Source organism: Mobula birostris, chromosome 8 (genome assembly GCF_030028105.1).
Source record: "Mobula birostris isolate sMobBir1 chromosome 8, sMobBir1.hap1, whole genome shotgun sequence".
Lineage (NCBI taxonomy): Eukaryota > Metazoa > Chordata > Chondrichthyes > Myliobatiformes > Myliobatidae > Mobula > Mobula birostris.
Genome location: NC_092377.1, coordinates 51,860,703 through 51,874,333, shown reverse-complemented (window position 1 = coordinate 51,874,333; position 13,631 = coordinate 51,860,703).

Below are 13,631 nucleotides of genomic sequence, written 5' to 3'. Positions count from 1 at the left end.
TGATGGAGAGAGAAAGGGAGAGATTTGAGTCTTCAGATGAGCTGACACCGTCGATCTTCTTGTTGTCCTCTGAAATCCCTTACAAAGTCACTGTCTGTGACCACAACAAAGGGGACCGGTTTTCTGTGGTGGAGCTATCACCCAGGTGAGGGTGGACACAAGGACAACTCCCCACCAGTCAACCCCTTTCCTCTTCACTGCAAGAGCGACTGATCGATCAGCTTGATTGATCCTCCAAAAACCCACTTTTTCTGTGGGCACAACAAAGCTCATTCAGTGTCTAAAACATGTGTCTGAGGTCTATATCATCTGACCTCCTATTTATCTCACCGTACTGGATACCAACTGTCATTCAAATAACTTCTCCTTCCTCTCTCTGTGTAAGAAAATAACAAGCATGCCATGTCCTTGGGAAGTATCAACACGCTACTGAAAAATCATAACATCGATTGTCCATCAAATAACAGCCCTCGGTTACCATAGCACTTACGAACTGCTCGGTGCCATCTCTCTCTCCAGCTCAGCAGAAATCCAAAAGTTACTTCCAGTGCCTTAAAGTGACAGTCCAACAGTTAGTCTTCGTCTCTCTCTCTCCCTCTCTCTTCAAAACAAGATATCGATGTTAAATAATTATCTCTCTCTTTTCAAAAGCACAGTTAATAGGGGTAAACGAGCTCAGTTCATAGGGGTAATTCAGGACTCCATCACACAAAGCATTAAACCTATTCCTTTCCCTACTTATTTCAGCAAAAAAAACATCAGCACCCTCCACCCACCAAGCAAGCAATAGCAAGGTCCCAAGAAAGACCATGATCTGCAGTACAGAAAGACGAATCATTCACCCAACAATTCGGCATGCCACAGGCTCTCCCTTTCCTTAATAAAGGGGCAGAGAGGTGTCACACAGTGAGAGGGGAGGCCAACAAAAGCAAAACAACTTGCTGATCATGGTCTGCCACATCACTTTTTTCAGTTCTCTGACCTGAGAATTGGCTCCCTAACCAGTGAGAGATAGAGAGAGAGGTTCATCAGGTACAGAGACCTCCGACAGCTGATCCACTGTTCCTGATATTCTGTTTTCTCCCACAATGGTATGCTGTGAAATAATTAGCTTTTAAGGTAGAAGCTGTTTCTTTTTATTCAGGCAGTAATATAACAAAAAAAAGTTTTAATTTTCCCGAAATAACTAAACTGAACTGGATAGTGCCATAACAGCAGTTATCTAACTTCATCTGCAGGTTGTAAAAATTGGTTCTTGTTCTTACTTGGCAGCCGTATCTTCTAAAGTCGGATGCCCTCCAATTTCAAAATGTGCAGTCACTGAACTAATTTAATTGACTAAATGAGTTGATGATTTTTCTGCATTAACCTCATGTAAGATATTTACCAAGACCATGTCTATCATCGTTCTAATAGACACACTGTGTCCAATTAATTTTGTTTCTGTTGCTCTTTTAGAAGATGCAGGTTATCACTAGAAATATTGCTAGATTGCTGCTGAGCTACAGTTTGAGAAAAATACATGTTAGTGTGGTCTGATGCTATTTTACCAGTAAATCATGCTGGTATTGAGACTGTGTTGGTGATCTGAAGGAAGCTAAAGTGAACATTCATGAATATTTATTGATTTTAGTCAAGAATGACAAGCCAGATTGTGCATGGTTGGTGATTTAGTTCCTATTGATTCCAGTAGTGATCCAAGGCATGGACTTTCATAACTTTTAACAGGTTCTACATAGTAGGTTGTGCAAAACGTTAGGGTGCATGGGATCAAAGGGGCGTTGTCTAACTGGATGCGAAGTTAGTTTGGTGATGGAAGGCAGAGTGTAGTGGTCCAAGGATCAATCTTCTGATCAGATGTTTCTCAGCAGAGTTATATGCGAAGATCAGTTTATCTAGGAGGTATGATTCATAAGTCTGTGGAAGTCACAAAAATTGATGGTATTGCAAATAATGAGATCAAGATGAAAATCACTTCCAATACACAACAGCAAAGGAAAACAAAATAATTGTTACTCTGGATTTACTACATAATCAGCTTTTACTAAGGTTTTACTAAGGTTAACTAAGGCTACAGCAAGATATAAATTCAGATAAGTCAGAGGGAATGCAGGGTGGAAGATTGGTTGATGGAATTAAATCTCAATATGTGTGAACTGATGCATTTGGGGAAATTAAACAGGGCGGGACATATACAGTAAATTGTAGCATGCTAAGCAAGGATACTATCATTCCTCATAAAGGTTCATCATCTTTAGAATGTAGGAGCTATGTAGGGAATGCCACTAGGACACAAGATATGATTCTGATGTTTGCAACACTTCTTGCAGAACCTCCCAAGTGGGAAAGGATACCACATTGCAATCTATTGCCTCCTGAATGATCTCACCATCAGGAGAACACAGTCTCTGTCAAGGCCTTCCTGGAGTTATGAAAAAGCTGGTGGAAAAACAAGCACAACTGGTGGTATAGCAGGAGACCATCAGGAAACAGTAGTAAAGTGAGTTCCTCTCTGGACCAGCTCCCAGCATTAGTTTTAGAACATAGAACATAGAATAGTACAGCACAGTACAGGCCCTTCGGCCCACAATGTTGTGCCGACCCTCAAACCCTGCCTCCCATATAAGCCTCCACCTTAGATTCCTCCATATACCTGTCTAGTAGTCTCTTAAACTTCACTAGTGTATCTCCCTCCACCACTGACTCAGGCAGTGCATTCCACACACCAACCACTCTCTGAGTAAAAAACCTTCCTCTAATATCCCCCTTGAACTTCCCACCTCTTACCTTAAAGCCATGTCCTCTTGTATTGAGCAGTGGTGCCCTGGGGAAGAGACGCTGGCTATCCACTCTATCTATTCCTCTTATTATCTTGTACACCTCTATCATGTCTCCTCTCATCCTCCTTCTCTCAAAAGAGTAAAGCCCTAGCTCCCTTAATCTCTGATCATAATGCATACTCTCTAAACCAGGCAGCATCCTGGTAAATCTCCTCTGTACTCTTTCCAATGCTTCCACATCCTTCCGTGACCAGAACTGGACACAATACTCCAAGTGTGGCCTAACCAGAGTTTTATAGAGCTGCATCATTACATCGCGACTCTTAAACTCTATCCCTCGACTTATGAAAGCTAACACCCTATAAACTTTCTTAACTACCCTATCCACCTGTGAGGCAACTTTCAGGGATCTGTGGACATGTACCCCTAGATCCCTCTGCATGTACCCCTAGATCCCTCTGCTCCTCCACACTACCAAGTATCTTGCCATTTACTTTGTACTCTGCCTTGGAGTTTGTCCTTCCAAAGTGTACCACCTCACACTTCTCCAGGTTGAACTCCATCTGCCACTTCTCAGCCAACTTCTGCATCCTATCAATGTCTCTCTGCAATCTTTGAAAATCCTCTACATTATCTACAACACCACCAACCTTTGTGTCATCTGCAAACTTGCCAGCCCACCCTTCTACCTCCACATCCAGGTCGTTAAGAAAAATCAGGAAAAGTAGAGGTCCCAGAACAGATCCTTGTGGGACACCACTAGTCACAATCCTCCAATCTGAATGTACTCCCTCAACCACCACCCTCTGCCTTCTGCAGGCAAGCCAATTCTGAATCCACCTGGCCAAACTTCCCTGGATCCCATGCCTTCTAACTTTCTGAATAAGCCTACCGTGTGGAACCTTGTTAAATGCCTTACTAAAATCCATATAGATAACATCCACTGCACTACCCTCATCTATATGCCTGGTCACCTCCTCAAAGAACTCTATCAGGCTTGTTAGACATGATCTGCCCTTCACAAAGCCATGCTGACTGTCCCTGATCAGACCATAATTCTCTAAATGCCTATAGATTCTATCTCTAAGAATCTTTTCCAACAGCTTTCCCACCACAGACGTAAGGTTCACTGGTCTATAATTACCCGGACTATCCCTACTACCTTTTTTGAACAAGGGAACAACATTCGCCTCCCTCCAATCCTCCGGTACCATTCCCGTGGACAACGAGGACATAAAGATCCTAGCCAGAGGCTCAGCAATCTCTTCTCTCACCTCGTGGAGCAGCCTGGGGAATATTCTGTCAGGCCCCGGGGACTTATCTGTCCTAATGTATTTGAACAACTCCAAAACCTCCTCTCCCTTAATATCAGCATTCTCCAGAACATCAACCTCACTCATATTGTCCTCACCATTATCAAGTTCCCTCTCATTGGTGAATACCGAAGAGAAGTATTCATTGAGGACCTCACTCACTTCCACAGCCTCCAGGCACATCTTCCCACCATTATCTCTAATCGGTCCTATATTCACACCTGTCATCCTTTTTTTCTTCACATAATTGAAGAATGCCTTGGGGTTTTCCTTTACCCTACTCGCCAAGGCCTTCTCATGCCCCCTTCTTGCTCTTCTCAGCCCCTTCTTATGCTCCTTTCTTGCTTCCCTATATTCCTCAATAGACCCAGCTGATCTTTGCTTCCTAAACCTCTGAAGGGCACCGTACTCATGAGCTCTACTTTCCAATGAGAAAGCAATGAGTGTGGAAACAAGGACACTATACAGTTTTGTAGAATGATACAGCACAGAAATAGACCCTTTGACCCAACTTGTCCCCGCTGATCAAGATGTTCATCCAACCTAGTCCCATTTGCCTGCATTTGGCCCGCATCCCTCTGATCCTGTCCAATACATGTACATGTTCAGGTGTTAAAATTGTACCTATAGTTGTACTACTTCCTCTGACACCTCATTGCATATGCCCAGCTCCCCCTGTGTGAAGATCTTACCTTAAAATCTCACCTTTAACCTATACCCTGTAGCTTTGGACTCACCCCACCCTAGGAAAGAATCTATTACGATCCACCTAATCTCCACCTCTAATGGTTTTATAAACCTCTAAAAGATTTTTCTTCAGGTGCCTTCACTCCAAGGAAAACAGTCTCAGCCTGTTCAGTCACTGTTTGCTTTTGTGTTCAGTTGTAACTATCCTATGCAGGGGGTGGAAGTGAGAGTGCAGTTTTCTCCGTGTCTCGCAAACTTGCAGTAGAACACAGAAGGGAGAGGTACAGTCGACGTTTCAGGCCGAGACCCTTCGTCAGGACTAACTGAAGGAAAAGTTAGTAAGAGATTTGAAAGCGAGAGGGAGAGGGGGAGATCCAAAATGATAGGAGAAGACAGGAGGGGGAGGGATGGAGCCAAGAGCTGGACAGGTGATTGGCAAAGGGGATATGAGAGGTTCATGGGACAGGAGGCCCAGGGAGAAGGAAAAGTTGGGGGGGGGGACCCAGAGGATGGGCAAGGGGTATAGTCAGAGGGACAGAGGGAGAAAAAGGAGAGTGAGAGAAAGAATGTGTGTATAAAAATAAATAGTAGATGGGGTATGAAGGGGAGGTGGAGCATTAGCGGAAGTTAGAGAAGTCAATGTTCATGCCATCAGGTTGGAGGCTACCCAGACAGAATATAAGGTGTTGTTCCTCCAACCTGAGTGTGGCTTCATCTTTACAGTAGAGGAGGCCGTGGATAGACATGTCAGAATGGGAATGGGATGTGGAATTAAAATGTGTGGCCACTGGGAGATCCTGCTTTCTCTGGCAGACAGAGCGTAGGTATTCAGCAAAGCGGTCTCCCAGTCTGCGTCGGGTCTCGCCAATATATAGAAGGCCACATCGGGAGCACCGGATGCAGTATATCACCCCAGCGACTCACAGATGAAGTGTCGCCTCACCTGGAAGGACTGTCTGCTGTCTGGGGCCCTGAATGGTGGTAAGGGAGGAAGTATAAGGGCATGTGTAACACTTGTTCCGCTTACAAGGATAAGTGCCAGAAGGGAGATCAGTGGGGAGGGATGGGGGGTCAAATGGACAAGGGAGTCATGTAGGGAGCGATCCCTGTGGAAAGCGGGGGGGGGGGAGGGAAAGATGTGCTTAGTGGTGGGATCCCGTTGGAGGTGGCGGAAGTTACGGAGAATAATATGTTGGACCCGGAGGCTGGTGGGGTGGTAGGTGAGGACCAGGGGAACCCTACTCCTAGTGGGGTGGTGGGAGGATGGAGTGAGAGCAGTTGTGCGTGAAATGGGGGAGATACGTTTGAGAGCAGAGTTGATGGCGGAGGAAGGGAAGCCCCTTTCTTTAAAAAAGGAGGACATCTCCCTCGTCCTGGAATGAAAAGCCTCATCCTGAGAGCAGATGCGGCGGAGACGGAGGAATTGCGAGAAGGGGATGGCATTTTTGCAAGAGACAAGAGATCCCATTCTGACATGTCTATCCACGGCCTCATCTACTGTAAAGATGAAGCCACACTCAGGTTGGAGGAACAACACCTTATATTCCGTCTGGGTAGCCTCCAACCTGATGGTATGAACATTGACTTCTCTAACTTCTGCTAATGCCCCACCTCCCCCTCGTACCCCATTTGTTATTTATTTATATACACACATTCTTTCTCTCTCCTTTATCTCCCTCTGTCCCTCTCACTATACCCCTTGCCCATCCTCTGGGTTTTCCCTCCACACCCCCTTTTCCTTCTCCCTGGGCCTCCTGTCCCATGATCCTCTCATATCCCCTTTGCCAATCACCTGTCCAGCTCTTGGCTCCATCCCTCCCCCTCCTGTCTTCTCCTATCATTTTGGATCTCCCCCTCCCCCTCCCGCTTTCAAATCTCTTACTAACTCTTCCTTCAGTTAGTCCTGACGAAGGGTCTCGGCCTGAAACATTGTCTGTACCTCTTCCTAGAGATGCTGCCTGGCCTGCTGCGTTCACCAGCAACTTTGATGTGTGTTGCTTGAGTTTCCAGCATCTGCAGAATTCCTGTTGTTTGCGTAGAACACAGTAATAGGCATTTCTGAAAGACTTAAAACCCATCTACAGTAACACCTGAAACAAACCGACACAAATCAAACTAGGTTACACTGTAGGTCAGAGCATTCTCTGGAGCAGAATTGCTTTATAAAGGATTTTCTAATTCAGATAGAAAATATCACAGAGCAGATTCATCACCAGCAAAGGAAGATAGAGGGCAGTGAGTAAGATTAGGGTGTGATTTAGGATGACTTAGAGTACGGATGGGGTTCGAGAGAAAATTGGGTTAGATAATGTGGTGGAGCATGAGGACTGTGGTGATGGCTGATTGGCGCTGATTGATCACTGTGATGGCATACATTGGGTCAAGATGTGCTTCTTATCTGATGCACCAACACAGTTTGAAACTTTCATCTAAGAATTGACTATGACATGGAAATGTTGCCGCAGTGCACATACCAATACTGTACAAAACTTGATGTTCAGCAGTACAAGCTAATGAATTAATGCAAAGAAAGCTACTGCTATACCCAAACGTCCTTCCATTTATGCTTCCAGTTTCAGAGCAGTGAATGCAAACTGACAGCATCCATATCATTACACAGTACAGTTCTGAAAACAAAATCAACTAAGAAAGTTACACACACAAAGTACTGGAAAAACTCAGCAGGTCAGGCATCTATGTAAATAAGCAAACAGGAGATGTTTTGGTCTGAGACACATATTCAGGACTGAAAAGAAAGGGCAAAGATGCCAGAATGAAAAGATTGAGGGTAGGGGAAGGAGGGCAAGCTAGAAGGTGATAGGTGAAGCCAAGGGTATTGGAACTTAGATGGAATCCGACAGGAGAGGAGAGTGGACTATGCTAGAAATGGAAGGAGGAGGGGACCCGGAGGAGGTGACAGGCAGGTGAAAAGAGGTAAAAGGCCAGAATGGGGAATAGAAGAGTGAAAGGAGAGGGAATTTTTAAACAGGAAGGATAAATTGTTATTCATGCTATCAGGTTGGAGGCTACCCATACTGAATATAAGGTGTTGATCCTCCAACCTGAGTGTGGTCTCATCTTGGTGCAAGGGGAGGCCATGGACCAACATGTTCGAACGGGAATGGGAATAGGAATTAAAATGGTTGGCCACCAGCAAATTTTGCTTTTGGCAGGTGGAGCAGAGGTGCACAATTAAGAGGACCCCCAATTTACAACAGGTCTCACCAATGCAGAGTAGGCTGCATCAGAAGCACCAGACACAATTGATAACCCCAGCAGATTTGCAGGTGAAGTGTTGCCTCACCTGGAAGGATTGTTTGGGGCCCCGATTGGAGTTGTGGGAGGAGGCGAATGGGCAGTTGTAGCACTTAGGCCCCTTGCAGGGACGTGCCAGGAAGGAGATATGCGGGGAGGGACTAATGGACAAGGGAATCGCGGAGAAAGCAATCCCTGCAGAAAGATGCCCATTCTTTAAAATGCTTCATATTGCAAGTGAGAAATAATTTCAGATATACACATGAATAACTGTTGGCTTTTCACTTGGATGGGAATTTCCATATGTAGAGTGTGCTCTACACAATGCAACCCATCAAGCACTCAAACCATCTAATTACTTAAGTTCTCACTAATATTTATGGCTTGATGGAGTTGGAGGCGGAGTTGGTGCTAAACGACACTTCCTTTGCTTGCATCTTTGGAAACAGCTCTATTTCCATTTCTGATATCTTTATTTTATCCCTTCAGGGTTCTTTTGAAGACCCTGACCTGGAGTTACATGCAGACTTCGGTTCTTTGCGACAATGGGACCCGTTCTCGGGGTTTCAGGACCGGCCGTTGTTGTTCAGCACACCAAGGGTTCGGCCTGAGATTCCGGCTCGTGTTTGGAAACCTAAGACCTCTGGGCTTTGAAGATGGGCAGATTGAGAGTCAGTATCATGGCAGGAGAGTCGTGTGTCGTTGGGGAGGCTGGAAAATCTTTCCCTGTGGGCCCGAAGACCTGAGATGTTTGCGATCTTCAGGCACAGAGCTCGTAAAAAGTGATGAAACTGACTTTTTAACATTGTAAACCAGCGGGTTGTTGTTGTGTCTCCCGCTCGCTGTGAAAATGGGGGCACCTTATTAGGGAGAGAGAACCTGTGGTTTGTTGAATGCCAGATGAAATGCACTAGTCTTTGGGGTAACTGCAAGGTCTGTGTCTTTGCTATCGCCCAGCTCATGCTTCTGCTCGGTAGCGGGTGCAGTTTTTTTTTGCTGTGGGGAGGGGGGATTATTGCTTGCTGCCGCTTATGCGCGGGAGGGGAGAGCTGGGGGGGTACTTTGGGGTTCTCACATTTGACTGTCATTCATTCTTTGGAGCACTTCTCTGTTTTCGTGGATGTTTGTGAAGAAAAACACATTTCAGGATGTATATTATATACATTTCTCTGACACTAAATTGTACCTTTGAATCTTCTTGCATTGCCTTCTGGATGTCAGGCTGGAGGAGAGCAATGTGACATAACCTCCCCTCATTGGAAGAAGTGGCTGAAGAAGCTGTATTGTTTCAGAGAATGCTATGACAAGAGTACCTGGCAATGGTTATCTTGACACTGGTGATTTAACACATCGGTGTAAAACAGCTAACTTTATCTTGCCAACTGATCAAGCTCTCTGAGGAAAAGCAATGCCAAGGTACCTTGGGGATATGCAAATGTTAATCACCATAAGCTGTGGTTTTTTAAACATATTCAGCACATAAGTGAGCACAAAGACCTTTGCACAGTGCTCCATTTTTAGATGCTTCACTTTATTGGTCCTTTTTATTGATTGGTCACCACAGAATAATATAAACAGATGATTTTAATGAAATAAATGTCATACTAATAATAACAGAGAAAACATTATATAGTATTTCACGAGAGAAAATGGAAATTATTGCAACACTGTTCTCTGGTATAGGGATAATGATTTTGGAAGCTAGCTCTGATGCCTCTTAATGGCATCTTCTCTTCATGTGTGCTTTGGCTCCCCTCCTGGCACAGAAGACATGCCACCTCAGCTTCACCTCACCAACAGAAATAGCAGGATCGGAATCTGAGAAATGGGGGCACTCTCCCTCCCCTGAAGGTAGCTTCACTTGTTACTACAGTACACACTCTCATTGCCTCTGTGTTGTTACAACTCTATTAAGATTGCAGTAATTTGTAGTAAATGGAAGTAATTTAAAAGAGCAATTATATTTCCTTTTGTCTTTCCAGCATTTTAGAAGCCTTGCTAGTTATCATTCTGCAGGACTGTAAAGAGGACATGGAGCAGGAAGTGTGGGAGGAAAGCAATGGAATACTGGAATGAGTGGAAGAAGAGGAAGATATGAAGCAACATACAATCTGTTGAAGGAACTCCGAAGGTTAAGCAGTTTTGGTGGAGGAAAGATATTGTCAACATTTCAGGTCAATACCCTGCATCAGGACTGAGAATAGTGAGGCAAGATGCACTATTTACTGAGGAAGCGTGGGAAAAGAGCTGGGTTGCTGGTCAGATTGAAGCTGAGGGGCTTCAGGGTCCCTATGCCCACCATCCTACTAGCTAATGTGCAAGCCATAGAGAACAAGGTGGATGATCTTAAAGGGAGACTCACCTACTGCAGGGAGATGCAGAACTGCTGTGTATTCTGTTTCACCGAGACCTGGCTCTCCCCTGCCACCCCGACTGTGCCATCCGACTGGAGGGATTTTCGATCCATCGGATGGACCACATGGCGTCTTCAGGCAAGACGAGAGGAGGTGGTGTCTGCCTACTGATCAAAACTGCGTGGTGCTTGGACACAGTGACACTGACAAGCTCCTGTAGCCCAGACCTGGAACACCTGTTGGTGAAGTGTCATCCCTACTATCTGCCACAGGAATTCACCTTGGTCATACTGACAGCGGTATACATTCCCCCCCCCCCCCCCCAGGCGGACGTGGAGTGTGCTCAGAACATACTGTATGCCAACATCAGTGAACTTGAGACCAGGTATCCAGAGGTTTTGCTCATTACAGCCGGGGACTTTAACCAGGCCAACCTCAGAAAGGTACTGCCAAAGTTATACCAACATGTCTCCTGCCCCACTAGAGGTCCGAATATACCTGACCACTGCTACACAGCAGTCAAGGATGCCTACCGTTCCATCCCACGACCTCACTTTGGAAAATTGGACCATCAGGTTGTACTCCTCCTCCCAGCTTACAAACAAAAACTGAAGCGGGAGGCCACTGTGTCAAAAGTAGTGTCGCGTTGGACGGAGGAAACGGATGAGGTCCTCCGTGACTGCTTTGAATCGGTGGACCGGTTAGTATTCAAGGACTTGTCAGCTAACCTCGATGAGTATGCCTCAGCTGTCACGGACTTTATTTGGAAATGCACGGAGGACTGTGTGTCTCGCAAGACGATCCGGGTATTCCCTAACCAGAAACCTTGGATGAATTATGAGGTCAAGTCCCTTTTAAAGGCTAGAGCTGCGGCTTTTAGGTCCAGGGATACCAGTCGCTACACGGAATCCAGGCGTGAACTCTGGAAAGCCATTGAGGGCGCCAAGGGGAAATATCGAGCCAAGCTGGAAGCCCAGGCTAACCAGAGGGATGCCAGTAGACTATGGCAGGGTCTAAATGAGATCACTGGGTGCAATGAATAACAGATAAATAGAGGGATAGCTCAAGCGAGGCGGCCTGTGGAAAGCGGCCAGTGAGTGAGTGGGCCAGTGAAGGAGTGGAGCTTTGAGGCTTTGACTCGAGAGGCTTCGACGAAAAGAGGCGGAGGACAAGCTAGCTCGCAATTAGTTTCTGCAGTGCCTCCTGAGACGGTGATGTGCCTCTCATGTGAGATGTGGCAGTCATGGGGGAGCTCCCCTCTCCCGCAGAGTCACATCTGCCAGAAGTGCATATGGCTGGGCGATCTGGAAGACCGTGTAAGGAATCTGGAGCAGCAGATAGATGACCTTTGACCCATAAGGGAGAATGAGGCAGTCATAGATGAGAGCTACAGGGAGGTAGTCACACCTAGGCTGTCGGAAGCAGGTCGTTGGGTGACAGTCAGAGGGGGGAAAGCGAAGGTGAGCAGACAGGTAGTGCAGAGCACCCCTGTAGCCATTCCCCTGAATAATAAGTTTACCATCCTGGATATTGTTGGCGGGGACAACCTACCAGGTGTGAGCCACGTTGGCAGGGCCTCTGACACTGAGTCTGACCAGGTGGTACAGAAGGGTGGGACAGAGAAGAGGAGAGCTGTCGTCGTTGGAGACTCTATAGTCAGGGGAGCAGACAGGAGATTTTGTTGATGTGAGAAGGCCACCCGCATAGTTTGTTGCCTCCCGGGTGCCAGGGTCCGGGATATCTCTGACCGGATGCACGACATCCTGGTACGACAGGGAAAGCAACCAGAAGTCGTGATACATGTTGAGACCAACAACATAGGCGGGAAGAGAGATGAGGTCCTGAAGTGTGAGTTTCGGAAACTAGGCAGAAGGCTGAAGAACAGGACCTCAAGGGTGGCGTTCTTAGGATTGCTGCCAGTGCTACGTGACAGTGAAGGTAAGAATTGGAGGAGATGGCAGTTGAATGTGTGGCTGAGGAGTTGGTGCAGGGAGCAGGGTTTTAGATTTTTGGATCATTGGGATCTCTTCTGGGGAAGGTGGGACCTGTACAGATTGGATGGGTTGCACCTGAACTCGAGGGGGAGCAATGTCCTTGCAGGTAGGTTTGCTAGCATGGTTCGGGAAGGTTTAGACTAATTTGAAAGGAGGATGCGACAGAGCAGTGAAAGAAGTGCATGGAGTAAAGCCAGATCTAACATATAGAGAGGCTTTGAGGAAAGAGAAGCAGAATAAACGGTGTAAAGACAGTAAGGTAGAAGGGCTGAAATGTGTGTACCTCAACGCAAGAAGTATCAGGAACAGAGGTAATGAACTGAGAGCTTGGATACATACATGGAATTACGATGTAGTGGCCATTACAGAGACTTGGCTGGCACCAGGGCAGGAATGGATTCTCAATATTCCTGGATTTCAGTGCTTTAAAAGGGATAGAGAGGGCGGAAAAAGGGGAGGAGGGGTGGCATTACTGGTCAAGGATACTATTATAGCTACAGAAAGTGTGGGTAATCTAGCAGGATCCTCTTTTGAGTCAGTATGGGTGGAAGTCAGGAACAGGAAGTGAGCAGTAACTGTATTGGGGGTATTCTATAGGCCCCCTGGTAGCAGTAGAGATGCAGAGGAGCAGATTGGGAGACAGATTTTGGAAAGGTGCAAAAATAACAGGGTTGTTATCATGGGTGACTTTAACTTCCCTAATATTGGTTGGCACCTGATTAGTTCCAAGGGTTTAGATGGAGCAGAGTTTGTTAAGTGTGTCCAGGACAGATTCCTATCACAATATATGGACAGGCCGACTAGGGGAATGCCATACTAGATCTAGTACTAGGTAATGAACCGGGTCAGGTCACAGATCTCTCAGTGGGTGAGCATCTGGGGGACAGTGACTACCGCTCCCTGGCCTTTAGCATTATCATGGCAAAGGATAGAATCAGAGAGGACAGGAACATTTTTAATTGGGAAAGGGCAAATTATGAGGCTATAAGGCTAGAACTTGCGGGTGTGAATTGGGATGATGTTTTTGCAGGGAAATGTACTATGGACATGTGGTCGATGTTTAGAGATCTCTTGCAGGATGTTAGGGATAAATTTGTCCCAGTGAGGAAGATAAAGAATGGTAGGGTGAAGGAACCATGGGTGACAAGTGAGGTGGAAAATCTAGTCAGGTGGAAGAAGGCAGCATACATGAGGTTTAGGAAGCAAGGATCAGATAGGTCTATTGAGGAATATAGGGAAGCAAGAAAG